Source organism: Anser brachyrhynchus (assembly GCF_964034855.1).
Source record: "Anser brachyrhynchus genome assembly, chromosome: 2".
Classification (NCBI taxonomy): Eukaryota; Metazoa; Chordata; class Aves; order Anseriformes; family Anatidae; genus Anser; species Anser brachyrhynchus.
The window spans coordinates 149,942,715-149,958,248 of record NC_137695.1 but is presented as its reverse complement, the minus strand read 5'-3'; the positions used below and the strand labels follow the sequence as shown (position 1 = coordinate 149,958,248).

At 46.8% G+C, this 15,534-nt stretch overlaps 1 long non-coding RNA gene across 1 annotated transcript; it reads left to right on the top strand.

Moving 5' to 3' along the window:
• Positions 1–12,901: 12,901 nt before the first annotated feature.
• On the top strand, positions 12,902–15,150 carry LOC308190017. The gene is made up of 2 exons (XR_013946776.1): positions 12,902–13,038; positions 13,117–15,150. It is a non-coding gene; the product is annotated as an uncharacterized lncRNA (long non-coding RNA).
• Positions 15,151–15,534: the final 384 nt, after the last annotated feature.

Sequence of the window (15,534 nt, the reverse complement as noted above, 5' to 3'; positions counted from 1 at the left end):
AATTTGTGAAGGTCTAATTCGCTCATGCTTCAGTCTCTGAAGTGAGGAGGTACATCACTGGGGTCACAGACAGAATAAGAGCAAGTCAGTGAATTTAAAAGAAAAATCACGTTAGTAGATCTGAACACGGTGTCAGCCTCAGCACCTCAAGGACAGCTCTCGCTGCTGCACAGGGCACTTGCACTCGGGCTGATTTGTACACAGCTGACAGAGGATTAGTGAATTCATAGCTGCAAACTGCTTCAAGATTTCTACGTGAGAGAAAAGCAGGTGTCAAACATTATTATTTACACTAAGTAATTGTGTAAAGAAAATCCCAGAATCACTTCATTGTTCTACATTTGCAAATGTATTCCCTTAATGATCCCTTTTCAGACCTTTAGAGCTATAAATAGGTCTGTAAGTTTAAGAGCTGGAAATAAGCCACCAGAACTGCGGCTGACTGTGGTGAGGAGGGGTTATTAATTTGGGGCTGGGGGAAGGGACTGGATTAAATCACAGTGGGGCAGGGAGGGCTGAAGCCAGGCAGCGAGTGGTTGGAAGGAGACGGCGGGCTGGCATCCACTGGGTATGTTGGTCAAAGCATGGAGGGTAGTGGGAAGAAAAGCGTCACAAAATCAGTAAGACCAATATGATGTCTGCCAATTTTTAAGCCCAGCTCAGGTTTTTCAAAATAAGCAGAGATAACTATAAAAGGGCTGTGCCTAGCTAGACAAAAATAGGTTAAGTACACAGAGGAAAAGCACAAGCAAACAGACTTATGCTGTAGGAATTTCTTTATTCAAGTGGCAAGGGCCGGTGTTTCTTGAAGCAGATGTTGCACTGCCAGTTGTTGTCTTTACTATAAAAGGCCAGCAGTCAAGCTGCAGTGGCCCATGAGAAGTGAGTAGGTCTTACAGAAATCAGTAAGTCCATAGTAAAACCCACAGCACCTGCTGGAAGAGAGGCAGGTCACAGTTCTGGTTGTCTTCGTTCCTTTGGCTGCCATCAGCAGGCTCCGAGGGGTCAGGGACTGGTGCTGAGGTGAAGTGGGACTGCTGGGCTAGGATCTCTTCTGCCCTGAAATCTGAAAATCTGAAAAGGCTCTACTTGCCTCGTGGGCTGTACAGACTCTAGGTACCAAACTCAGGACTTCATCTGCTTGAAGCAAGACATTATCTGGAAGTAATATAGTGGAGGCTTCAGGCTTTAGACCCCTTTACCCTATCTGACAGAACCTTTGGTGCTTTTCGAGGCCACAGGTCTGGTGCTACCCACTGAGAATCTAGCACAGACAAACCAGTCTTTGTCTGCTTACAGAGGAATGTTTATTTTCACCGTATAACTCACGGAACAAAGAACTGAGCACCTGTATCACTAAGGACATTCCTTACAAAAGTTTGCTAGCAAAAATAATTTTAAACATATGTAGTATCTAGGGTGGTCGCATTTTTCTGGACAAGAACTGTCCAAAAGGGACTTTAAAGCCATCCTCCTCCAGGATTGCTCACAAGAGTAGAATATTGAGGCCTACAAAATGGCCCAGACTCTGCATCCAGCCTGATGCCTGCTGAAGACATCAGAGTAGCTCTAGTGACTTCTGCACAACACTCTCTAGATTTATTATCCACCCCCTCTGTCTGTCTTTAACCAGCATTCCTAATGAAATCTCCTCTTCACAGCAGCCACCTGCCAGGATTCCCTGTCCATTTTGTCTGGACTCTTTCTTTAGGGGGATGACAGCCTACCAACACAAGTTTTTTTGCGTGTGCTAAGTGAGATGCAGGGACCCTGGCAGGCAGGTGGAGACTGTGGGGATTCGATGACGGCAGAGCTGTTGACTTGTACATGCTCAAGTGAGGTTTTTTTTTTCTTTTTTTTTTTGTTTTTGTTTTTTCTTTTTTTTTTTCAAATGCCATTTTTACAGACAGAACAAGAGAAGTGAAAGAGTTTTTTTTTTCCATCTTCCTTTTTCTCTTCCTTTTTTAACAATGATCAGTTAATAAGACACTGCCCATGCTCTTAAGTTATTTTAATCTCAGTAGGTCAGAGTTGCTTTTTTAGTCTTTAAATACAGAGAACAGAGAAGTTACCTGCCCTTAAAGGCTCACGCGGTGAGCCCATGGTGGAAGTGGGAATGTCTCTGAGCATCTCTTCTTGGGCAGCCTGTCTTTTCCTGGTCCCACTTTTGTCCCAAGTGCAGTCTGAGATAGGGCTTGGGGGTGACAAAGAGTGCAGATATGGAAAACCTCACATTGTCACACCAAGTGTATAAAAGTAGACGGTATTGGGAAGACAACAGTCCCATCTTCTGCCAGGGACTTCCCAAAGCTTTGTACCCCTATTCTCAGAGTGGTCTGCAGAGGGACAAAGACAGGAGCCAGACAAGTGGTGAGACGGGGACGAGGCAGGCAGTGCTTGGCTGAGGACGGATCACGAGTACAAATCCAGCCCTGGTGCCTGGCTGCTGAGCTGATGGTGCTACATGGGCATATATGATAGACTGCCAGCGGAGGCAGATGTTGCACGAGGCGCGGCTGCCATTTCATCACGCTGACGCCAGGATGAACGTGGTTGCACGCATACGCTGACTTGCTCCTGCTCGGAGTCACAGTGGGCGGCAGGTTTGTATCTGAAAACCATTTCTCACTGCTGAGTCACCCTTCGGTGCTGATGCACTCCCAGATCCCAGGCGGCTGTGAGGCAGGTGAAAGAAACGGCTCAGAAAGTGTTTCTGAATGTTGGAGTGAAAGTGAAGAAATCAGGCTGAATTCTCCCAGGAACAGGAAAAGAGGGAATGAGGATGAAGGTAAAGGCATTGGACTTCACAGATCTGGGTGGCTCATTCTTTAGATCTAATTTTTGAATCTTCTGTGCCTAGTCTTATTAGCTGAGAAGTTAGACCATCAGCTTCACATGCTCAGATGTTCAAGTACCTAGGAAAAACAGACCTGTGATGTCCAAATCATTCTGCACTTACATGGAAAGTCTGTTGTCAATAACCCTGAAGTTACACTTACCAAACAGAAAACGCTTGCGCTTTTTCAAACACCACAACGGCATTTTAGATTCAGGGCTTGGCTGCTGTTGGAAAGAGCATAGAGAGTGAAATTTAGTATAGAAGCTATTGGGTAATACATTCCTTAATGGCATTTTTAGAGCATTCGCATTGGCAATAAAATATAGAAAGAGTGAGAACACAGGACAGCCTTCACTGAAAATGGAAGAGGAAAAAAAAAAAATCACAAGAGCTTTTCACTGATGTGGGCTGTGGCATCGCTCTATCTGCTGCTCAGAGCAGCCATTGTTTCCAAAATACACACAGCACAAATCCAGCAGAGCAAAACTTGAATAGCTAGTCATGGTCCCCTGGATTTAAATAGCTTGCCAACTCCCTATGGAAAGGGACACCAAAAAATAACTAAATCTGCATCACTGGAATATTCCAGTTGTCCCTCAAATCAACAAACTCTGCAGAAACGTTTGATTTTCAGTTGTTTCTCACTGAAACGATGAAGGTTTGGTCCCAGTGCCCAGAGATATGTGAAACTGTAGATCCAGCTCTCAGCATGATGAAGGTGGTATTTATTTGTCTTTACCCCTTGAGAGAGGGATGTGATTTATCACAAAAGAACGGCGAATTTCACAGTATGGTATCAGGCTCCATACGGTTTTGTTGTAAAGGTCAGCGTCAAGCAGGCAATGTTTTGCATGGTCCTGGGAATGTTTTAGGACGTATTTGAATATTATGCAAAGGTGAAATTCAGGCTCCATTGAAGTTAATTCCAAAATTCCTGTTGACTTCACTGGAGGCAAGTTTTTTCCCAAAGAATCCCTACATACATGCTTGTTCCCTGGAGCTTTGCTTTAACAGCAATGTTTTCCACAAGGGACTAGAAATAGAGAGAAAAAGAAAGGGAAATAAAGGTGTGTAGGAGAGAGAAGAATCAAAGCCTCCCTCACCCATCCCTTTCATGGGAGAAGCTCCTGATTATACCCTCAGGCTTCCACATCTGTGCTCTCTTCCCTATGCTCTCACAGCTCTCATCCCTTCAGTGCAAAGGAGTCCACAAGCAGCCCATTGCCTCAGCCTGGTTATTCTCCACCAATGGCACTTCTTACCCAGCGAGGTCAGCCAAGTGCCTTGACAGCATCCTGACTTCATGTTTAGATTTAGTCTTAAAATGTGGACAAGATTGTCACGTGGCTGATCCATTGCCTTGTGCCCAGAAGTGAGGTGAAGATGAAGGCTTGTTTTTGTGAGCAAGTTCTGCTTAAGGTCCTGCTTATAAATGTACTCCAGTGGGGCTTTACTTGAGGCAACCTACTGGACTGGGTTTACATGGCAAGGTTTGGTAGCTGGGGGCTGCAGGGGTGGCTTCTGTGAGCAGAGCCCAGAGGCTGCCCCATGTTAGATCAGGGCCAGTTTCAGCCGGCTCCAAAGGGACCCGCTGCTGGCCAGAGCCGAGCCAATAAGCGATGTTTGTGCCTCTGGGAGAGCAGATTTAAGAAGGGGACAAAAAACCCTGCTGTGGAACAGCAGAAAAAAACCTGCTGTGAAACAGCAGCTGGGAGAGCGAGGAGTGAGACCCAGCCCTGCAGCCCCCAAGGTGAGTGCAGCAGGAGGGCAGGAGGTGCTCCAGGCACGCAGCAGCAGTTCCCCTGCGGGCTGTGGAGAGGCCCCTGGTGGAGCAGGCTGTCCCCCTGCAGCCCACGGGTCCCACACGGAGCAGATCTCCACGCTGCAGCCCGTGGAGGAGCCCCCGGTGGAGCAGGTGGATGTGGCCTGGAGGAGGCTGCGGCCCATGGAGAGCCCCCGCAGGAGCAGGCCCCGGGCCGGAGCTGCAGCCCGTGGAGAGGAGCCCACGCAGGAGCAGGGGGTCTGGGGGGAGCTGCCGCCCGTGGGGGACCCGTGCTGGAGCAGTTTGCTCCTGGGGGATGGACCCCGTGGGACGGAGCCGTGTGGGAGCAGTTCCTGAAGAGCTGCTGCCTGTGGGCAGCCCCCGCAGGCTCAGTTCGGGCAGGACGGCATCCCGTGGGAGGGACCCCACGGGGATCAGGGGCAGAGAGGGACCGTGAGGGAGCGGCAGAGACAAAGCCTCAGGGACTGACCGCAGCCCCCATTCCCCGGGACGGATCTCTGAAGGCCACCTGGTCCAACCCCTGCTCAAGCAGGGACACCCAGAGCAGGGTGCCCAGGTCCTTGTCCAGGCAGCTTTTGAAAATCTGGAAGCAGGGAGACTCCACAGCCTCACTGGGCAACCTGTGCCAGCACTCCATCACCCGCACAGTAAAAGCTCCATTTTTCTCTTCCCCAAAACATTTTTGGTCATAAGCCATCATTAGGTAGCCTTGTTATCTACAGAATTAGCCAAGTGTGTCTCATTTGTCTTCAATGACAATCTACAGCCAGGCTGTCCACAGTGAAACCGTATGTGAAATAAAAGCAATTTTCTTACATCAGTGGAAGATATTTGCTATTTCACTTAAATGTGAGTTGCAGTGCTTTGTGAGACTGTTGTGCCTGGAATTTCAGATGTTTTGTCAAGAAATCACTGCTTGGAGAAAAGCTGTTTCAGGGGGGAGGGAGAGCTGCATTCGTGAGACCTGCAAGGAGAGCCCCAGCTCGCAGCAAGCTGCAGCAGGTTGAGCAGTGCTGCCTGCCACAGCGACAAGATCCCATCAGTCAGCTGCTGGTGGCATCCTGCTTCTGGGACAGGCTGGAGCAATTGGGTTGTAATCCGATTGAATTTTGGCCCGAACACAGCCTGGGAGACTCACTGCTGAACCATTTCACTTCGACAGCTGGCAGCAGCGCACGGATGGGGGGAATGCCTGCTGAGCTCTCAGGGCAGAGGTAGACGCAGGCTTTCACAGAGCTTGCCAGCGTGAGAGACACCTGCTCCTGCCTCCCAGCTCCCACCTGCAGATAAAAGCCTGAGCGTCTCTCGAGATGGAAATTTTCCTATCACTTGTGAAATGCAGGAGCCCTCAATTTCTGCCTGTGGAAAAAAAAACGTCCCTCTTTCTTCTTTTCTTCTCTACTTCAACCGTTGCAAAAAATAATTTGATAGCAGTCTGCTTTATTTGCAAGGATTAAGTTTTGCTGAGAGGGTCTTGCTTCAGATCAATGCATGGAAAATACACTAAATCAATGCAATCAATGCAGTGCCACCTCTATAAAATCTTCATTACCAGCCTCCACGTACAATATGCTGTTATCACAATAGCCAATACTTCTCCCAGCAATAGAAGTGGGAGACTTGCTACTAGCTTCAATAGAGAGTGCGGCGAATCCTGAAGAAATAAGATAGCAACCTGGCAAACAAGGCTCTGCCATTACATAGACTGCAATGGTATAAATAACCACCTGTGTCTTCAAAAATTAATGCTCCAGAAGCTCTGTTTTATTGGGATACCAGTGAGACAAGCTGACATAGTGTTTCAAAGAGCTTATGCAGCAGCAGCCATGCATGTAATGTGCCCGCTGCGTATGGTCTGTGTGGGAGCAGGAGCACCAGCTTTCATCTGACAGACAGCGTGGCACAGATGCACTGCAAACCACCAGTCCTCCCTGGCACACTCGGCTTCTTGTCTGTGATGGAGGGATGGGACCAAGAAGGAAAGCAAGCCCACTGCGTGATCACAGTGGGAAAGAAACAACAAAATCTGGAAGCGTATTTCCTATTTGTTTTTTTTTGGTACCACTATCTCAGGCTGCATTGGCAATCAATGCATGATTAATGCAAGAACCCTTGTAAAATTACTTCATCCAGCTGCATTTAAGTCAATTCATAAATAGAAATGGGGGAATGGAACATATTTGTCGCACTAGCCCTGATAAATATTTTAGATGCACTGCTTGCCATCTTTGCATTTACTTTATTACTTGGAAAGCTCAGTACCTTTAAGAGCAAAGTTGCTGAAATCGACTGAAAGTTGAACTCTTGGCAGGTGACAGACAAACCATCTCATTGCCTTCTCTTATGACTTTATTTTTATTTCCACCGTTGCCTCTGCAGTGCTCTGGGCAATACAAAATAAAAAAATCTACATTTTGCAGTGAGCTACTCTAATTCATTAATTTAAATATAAAAGCTTAAATAAAGTAAACACTCCCTCAAAAACATCCCAGATATCGTCTGTGCTGTCAAATTATAAGCATCTGCTTGAAACACCCTCCAGCTTCCAGCCCCTAAGCTCTGACCGCATCACGCTGGCCTCCTGGGCAGCCCAGGAGATGGGCTTTGCAATGGGCACTGAAAGGTGGCGAGAGCAATTGTGTCCTCAGCTACAGGAGCCCTTGGTGGGAACGACAGAAACAAAAGATCCCACTTGCTTGTGCTGGAGCAAGTTCCAGCTCGGTTCGCTTCTGCTCACCTGAAATGCAGCCTCTTGGCATGGGAGGAGAAGCCTTCCCTCAGGGTATGGGGGCACCAAGCTTGTGGGACTTTGTGTCCTCTGTCAGCTGGCAATCTTACCAGAAGTTGGGCACTGGCTTCCAAGGCTGCCAGTCTTCTGCTGATCAAATCCAACCCTGTCCCTAACCACAGAAGTGCTCTGGATTCTTTGGAGGGCTGGAATCCACCTTGTACACCCTTCATCCTCTGGGAGCTCTTCTCACAGCTTCACACATACATCTTCCCCGTAACTCACTCCTGAATAGGCAACTCCTATTCAGAGGTTGCCCTGGGGTTGAGGATTTGGCCCTGGCAAGACCGTGGATGTACAAGAAAGATCCCTTTTAGCCAGAGCTGAGTGGGGTTGGAAGAAGAAATGGCAGAGGCATGAGACGAGAACGGAGCTGACATCTCCCCAGACCATCCCATGTCACAGTCACTCCGTCAGCAGCAGCACAGCGGAGAACACTGCTATTTCATTACCTCGAGAAGAAAAGCATCAGCCAAAGAGCACAGGACAGGGCTGTCAGATCTCATCTCCTTCTTGCTTCCCCCTTCCTTAAGAAAATATGTCATCTGAATTCAGGGAATCCCACACTTTTCTCAAGACGCAGGCCTTTACATTATTTTTCTTCGCTTCTAGGAAATCATTAGGCTCACTCAGCCTCGCTCGGCACCAAGCTGAAACCAAAGCTTCAGGGATGCCTCCAGCCCTGGTGCACCTCGTAGGGGCCCTCCCGGGCTGGGGTCACCTTCAGGCCTTGCTCAGGGACAAGGCTCGCACAAGGCCACAAGATTGTTTTCCTTATAGTTTTCCTTCAGTTTAGCTCTCATGTTTCAAAGAGAAAAGTACTGACACGGGCAGGCAAACTACAGACCCCTATGGGACTGTCTTCTCCCGCCCCAACTGGGGCAAACGAAGGAGAAAGAGAGATGTACGGTGATTTGTGGTGGCTGGATCTGGGCATCCTGGGCAGGCCGGTCGGCTTCAGCTGCGTCAGACAGGGGAGGAGTGGGTTGGAAAAGAGAAATCCCTTTTCTACAGTTACTCCTCTGTTTACCCACAGCTTGTAAATAGCCTTGTAATGAAGATAGGGACGGACTTCAGGGCCTTCGAACATTTTAGCCCAAATGATTCCACTCCCAGCCATGCGACCACACCGTGGAGGAGCAGAGGACGGAGCAGTGCCCGAGCGGAGCGCAGTGTGGGGAGCTTATCCAGCACAGGCAGCATGGCACCACGTTAAGCAGAGCGCTAGCAAGACTCTTTTTTATTTGTATTTTTTCATCGCACTGAGGGGTGTTGTGTTTCCTGAAGGACTAACTCTGCCACAGGCAGCAGCAAAGTAGGGAGAGGTTTGCTTTTTGGGGTGCTCTTGGTGTGGCCCCCTTAGCCCCCCGCAGCAAGACACCAAGGATAAATGTTCCTCTTGGCTGGAAATCCCAGATGTACCTTTATGGAGAGTAATTTTTTAGAGGAAAAATTAGATTTGCCGGTCTAATTTGATGCTAGTGGAATTTTAGAGGCAATTAAGTATTTGTTTTGTTTTGTTTTGTTTTTAATTTGTATATAGTACATATCAGAGGCTACACAGACACGTTTCCTTTCCTGTGGCTTCTGCTGGGGATCGGGGCTTCCCCCTGCCCCATGCCTCCCCTTCCAGCTCATGCCCTTCCCTGCGTGGCGGGGACGTCGGGAGGTGCCCACCTCTCTTCTCCTGAGGACAGCACGTGTGTGGAAAGTGGTGGGACTTCTGCGATGAAGCAGCGTAATGAGAAAGCAGGGAAGGGGAGCAGGAAAGATCACTGGAGGAAAATGTTATTCAGATTAATGATAATTTGCCCCTCTCTTCTTTTTTTTTTCTAATTTCCTAGGCAGGATATAGGGCAGAGCGGAGACCAGGGGGGATGGAGCCCCGTCAGCAGCCAGCGCCGCAGCAGAGCTGGCAGTATCTAGGTCAGTATTCAGCAGTTCCTCGCAGATGACGGACATCTGCGGAGCTGAAGGCCAGCATCGGCGGTGGATCCAAGAGCTCCTTTTGCATCTAAAGGGTGTAAAATCCATACACGCCCCCTGTGCAGCCAGCATCGGTGGGATGGGGCCCTGAATCTCAGCCACCGGGAGCTGAACTAAGGCCCGTCACTGATCCCTGTTCCACGGAGCGCAGGCTGAGAAATCAGCATTGCCATGGGATTCAGGTACAAAAGGCCAGAGGATGGGGATGTCATCCAGGGCGGCCCTAAAAACACATTTTTTAGAGGATCTGTCCTCTGAAAAATGACATTTTGCTTTCTCTCTTGCACAGGTGAACAATGTCAAATGTTAACCCAACTAATTTTCGTATTTTAAATGTGTGAAGTTTGGTTTGTTTCACTCAGGGCAAGCTCACGCACTCAAACATTCACCTGCTTTTTCCAAATACCCTAGTCAGCCTAATGAAAGATATTCAACAACCCTACTGTCCTCAAAGCAACACAGCTTTGGAGACCAGCACACTGCCCACCAGGCGTGCACGGACCGTTTATCATGGTGGTGATCATGAACCTCCTCCCTCCTGCTGCTGTGCCTCAGCCCACTGGGACCGGAGCACGAAAGGATCAGCGCTTTCCCCGTATATCATCCCTGAGCATCTCTCTGTAAGAGTGGCACCTGTCTCTCAAGATTTGTGCTAAGCCCTGGATCTTCCCTAGAGTTCGATTCACCCAGCCGTGGCTTTCAAAGTCAATAAGAGCCCACGAGACCATCCTGTCTGGTAGCACAGGCCATCAGATTTCACACGGGCTCGCACTAACTTGTCTTTTGTTACGGCACGTCCTTCAAAAAGAAGACAGTCCACTCTGGATTTGACAGCCACAGAAGATGGAAGATCTGTTATTTCCCAGTACTGACAGACGTTCAGGAAGTCATTCATGAGGTTTATTCTTGCTTATTGAAAGCACCAGAGGAACTTTCCTGATGATCTTGACTCATAGCAGAAGAATACATCTAATTTTTTGCTCGGGACCTAAACAGTTAAACCGTGATGCCAGCCAGCTAACCAACCTGCCTTGCCAGTAAAAATGTACAGCAGATGACGTGTCCTTGTAATTCAGGATTTTTGAGTAGGAATACCATGAAAAGGAGAGGGCCAAAAGCAATGTTCATGGTTCTAGAACAGCAAAGGTTGCTTTTGCATATGCTAGGAAAAGAGGGCTGTTATTAAGTATTTGGGCACAGGAACTGTCTGTTGTTTGTATTTGGGATGATAGCTACCGCATTATAGGTGTTAATCTAAAAATATTCACACTGTCTCACACAGGATTCTTTGTCTGAACTAGCCAGCCTAACAGAGATCACCTCTTTGTTTCTGTCGTAGCAGAACTTACCAGAACAGCATTTTTTACTATGAACATTTCTGCCTAACCCCTGCATGTTCTGATGCTGGGTAACTTCCTCTTCCTGCTGGCATTATAGGGCCGAGAACAAAAAGATCCGGAGTATAAGACACTTGGTTTAGCGAGCGCACGGTCTTGTGCTCTTTATGCACGGGCACATATAGAGGTGTGGGAGCTGACCAGACACTAGGACCTCACAGAGATCACAAAACCTTCTAGATTGGCAAAGACCTTCAAGATCATCACGTCCAACCGTCAACGTGACCTGCTGAGTCCCATCACTAGCCCATGTCCCTTGGTGCCACATCCACATTAAATACCTCCAGCTCTCAGCTCTGTCCGTGCCTCTTTCCCTTGGCCCACAGAAACGACCCCATGTCGCTGCTGCACTGTTAAGTACAGAGATGGTTGCACAAAGTCTGAGCGATGCGAACAGAGGCATTTTTGAAGAGTATATAGTGCATATTTAATTAAATAAACCCTTATCAGTGGCCCTGGTTAGAAGGAGACATGGCTTATGCATCAAAAAATACTCTTGCCATTCTCAGCTCTGGTTTAGGAATATACTTGCTCGGGGCTGGCAGAAAGCAAGGTGGCAGGAAGGACCTCCTCGATCTCTGAGTGTTTTGTACCCCACCAAGACGGCACACACACATCTGCCTGCTGAGAAGACAAAAAAGGCAATTTTGTGGCCCAGACAAGGTTTACTCAGTGTCTGGTGGAGTGGGGAACATTGCACTCCACGTGGTAAAACTGGTACAAAATGTTTCTAATCAAAGACTTGGAAAGAAAATGAAGGGGAGAGAGAACGAAACCGTCATTACCAGTATTTCGACTGTTGAATCTGGACTATTCGTAGTAACACACCAAGTGTATCTCTCCTCTTGCAGTTAACGCGTGACAGCTGACTACTTAACAATTAGGTTTTCCTTCTCCACCTCCAAAATTAAGGTCATAACCTTTTCTATTTACTTTTGGGATGTGGTAAATTAGAGCTTTGGCTTCATTACAAAAATTAATTAAAATAGTCACACAATGGTACCATTCATTGCTGCTCTCGTCCCTCCCCACAGTATGTCCTCATGTCAGCTCTCTTTGGTTTCAGTCCCGAATTCCAGTACGTGCTAGTCTGCCTGTATTATTTGGATAAGTAGGCTAGATTTTTCTTGTTGTCCATCGTCTTTGCTTCATTGGAAGAGCTCCACTTGTTTCTGATTCTTCTGTTTCCTATTCTGAAGAAACCATACACTAGCAGCTCTCAGCCTGATCTTATCTACCCCAAATGCCCATGGAGGCTGCAGCAGAGCTTGGACCCCCACGGAAACCTCCACCTCACGATTTGTCTTTACTGACATCCCCGGTGCCTGGCTCTGTAAAAGAGGATTAGTGTTTAAGTTGTTTGCATCAGAATTTCAAAAACTAAACAGAGCTAAAAAAAAAAAAAAAAAAGAAAAGTCAGGCTATTCCACACTTTTGTGGGGCTGGAAGTCTGCCCACTGAAATACGTTTTATTTTTTTTTCAGAAGCATTTCTTTGTGAATGTAATGCTTGTTTTCAAAGCTGGATTTATGGACTGGCAAAATAACATTCTCTTTAATAGGAGAAAGTGTTGCATAATGTTTCATATGACCGCGTCCCGAGGTGGTTCAGCACACTGGTTTCCGTGTGTACCGATAAACACGGATCTCAGAGCTTTCAGGAATAATGACCCACTAAAATGTGTTGCTTGTTGGGAAGTACAGAACTCAAATTATTTTTACATCCCACCTAAAGGCTAAAGCAAAGGGAGAGATGGCTCACAAAGGCTTGGACAAATGCACATGCAGGATACGGATACACCATGCAGCAGGCAACTTTGGTACTGCTGTGCAGTGGAAGTCAAATTGCTTTAAAGAAGGGCACATGAACTGTCTGCAAAAGTGACACCTATTGTAGGCTTGATTTCTTCATGCTCTTAAGCATGTACATAACTGCAACTATATATTTTTTTATTTTTTATTTTTTTTAATTTACTGCTTGTCTGCACAGGTGCACTGTGGAAATGTTATCCAAATTAATTTCAGGTGTGACCTTAAGATGACTCTGTTAAAGTGTGAAAGTGAGGCCACTTTTTATAGAGTGACTGTGTCTGCACCAGAATCTGGCGGAAAGTAGTCAAGCCCATTTGAAAGAAAGTTCAGGACAACCCTTCTGTGCAGCGTGTGGACAAGTCCTTACTTTACAGAGTTGAGGGAAGAGGACTGCTCGGGTACTTAAACGTTGGCTGTAGATGGGAAACAAGAAGGTATCTACAGGGGAATAAGCATGGGAATGGTTGTACAGGCTGCCCTTTCTCTGTGGCTACGTGAATCTTTCTTTGCAGGCTTAGTTTTCAGGCAAACGGAGTCCCTGCGTGACTTGTCACAGGGCTGCCTGAGCTCCAGTGACATGGGACAGCCCAGGAATGTGGCCACGGCTGAGTGGGGAGCACAGGAATGTGCAGTCAGTGCCACTGGCAACTGGCGCAGGACAACAGTGCTTGCACACCCTTGGCCACAGGAATCCCAGCCAGCTGTTCCTGAAGATTCATCATATCACAGATTCACGGAACAGCTGAGGCTGGCAGGGCCCTTTGGAGGCCATCTTGTCCCACCTCAGCTCAAGCAGGGACACCCAGAGCTGGTGCCCAGGGCCACGTCCAGGCAGCTTCTGAAGATCTCCAAAGATGCAGACCCCACAGCCTTGTGCTGGGGGCAACCTGTGCCAGTGCTCCATCACCCGCAGAGCACAGAAGTGCTTCTTCTTCTGTTCCACTTTATTGCCTCTTGTCCTGCAAGAGGTTTAAGAGAGATGACAGGACTTTTGCTTGGAAGGAGGTGGCAGGCCTAAGCACCTTTCCTGAATCCATCAGCCTGAGGTGGCAAACGTTAGCAAGAACATTTCAGCTTCCCAGTAGTAAAAAACAAAAATAACCCCTACCGGTCTGTAATATCCATGAGAGCATGCGTGCCCCAGTTCTCATCTTTTGTGCCTTGTGAACAGAGATAGCTGTGGGATGGGCTTTTTTTTTCCTACTTGTTGGGGAGGAGGGAAGTGGAAGATTGATTTAATCCTTTAAAAATAAGCATCTCGTCCTCAATGTGCTCTGAATGACCGACATCCTGTGTTGTACTTCGAAAATGCATGGGCTTTTTTTCTGTGAAAAGCTTACAGCCAAAAATGAGACTGCACTGATATTTTGCTGCAGAGTTGTTGCCTGTAGGTAGGCTTTAGATGGAGCTGTTCTGTGGAAATCAATCTGGGTAAAGCAATAGCAGCTGCTATTTTGCCAGCAAGCAGAAACAATTGCAGAGGTACTCATACTACAGCAGCGCTACTTGGTAATTTAAAAACAATTTGGAACGTAAAAATAACCTGAATAAAGTTAGAGAAACAAAATATTGTTATTTGTCATGTTCTGAGACCAAAGACTGTAAAAACCTGTTTCTGAAATAAAAGTGAGTTCTCCCTCGCCAGGTCCCCAACCACATGTAGGACCAGTGAAAAATTAACCTTCTTTGGAGATAATACAGATTTTTCAGTAGTGATGATGAGGTCTATTATTTAACGTTTGTAATGCCAGCAGGACAGCATGTTCCGAAGGACTCCATTGGGTTTCTTCTTTTCTTCCTCAGTTCTTTTTCTCATCTCTCTGGCTGTGTTGCCTGCCATCTTCCTCTTCCATCCAATTTAGGCACTGGGAAGTGATCTCACCTGCTTGTATGAATACAGCATGGTGGGACTTGGTGAGCACCTCAAGGACTGAAGGAAATCACACCAGGATCTCAGCCCCTTGGAATCTCGTGGGCTCATTTTCCTGAATCAATAAAAAGGAAAATACCGTCATCCTTCCAAATAGAAATCATTATCAGAAAGCCTCCAACAGGGACAGAATACTTGTTCCATACAAAAAATATACATTTGTTTTCCAAGTTTATTAATGTATTTTAGGAAGGCTTGAGGATGAGGGATTCTGTGGAAAAATAATGGAGTATTATACTATTAATTTGCATCAATTTCTTATAGAGATAATTCAATTAAATAGTTCAGCCTTTAGCAACCTTTTTTTTTTTTTTTTTAAATCATATCTCTTTTTGAACTGTCAGCCACTTGAAGGAACAGCCCTTGATTCTTTCTTGATTGTATGTTAAATGAGGCAATTTTTCCTTGGGGAATAACATTAGCTAAATTAGGAACGCTGTAATTTAAAGGTGATTAAGTACCTTTTGTGATTGTTGTTCTATGACTTCAATCTGATAACACTTAAGTGCATGTGTAATCTAGTTTTCTACAGGGCTGCTCACGTTTAAGCATAAGCGTGCTTAAATCTTTACAAGATCAGGGCCTAAATGAGCACCACGGTTAAACGTTCTATGGCACATTGATGGGGTATCTGTTTGTCCTGACTGCAATGAAATTTCACACTTGTGCTTGGTGCAAAAACACTCAAAATGTTTAAAAATAAATAAATAAATTGGACTTTCATTTACAGATAGAGAAAGCAAGGCACAGGAAGGTGACTGGAGATGTTCTGCTCAGAAGGCAAGTCAACTGGGAGCTGGCTGAGGACTCCTCACCTTCTGGACTTGTGCCCTGCTTCTTTCCAGCTGGACCTCGTGTCTGGGCGCTTGGTGCAGAAGGAGCAGCAGGAACCGCCAGGCAAAGTGACCGAGCCATTGCTCAACCTACCCACTTATCTCTGGAGAAATACTTTCATTGCTAACCACCAGTCTTCTTGCGGTTTCAGGGGAAGAGGCTTTTT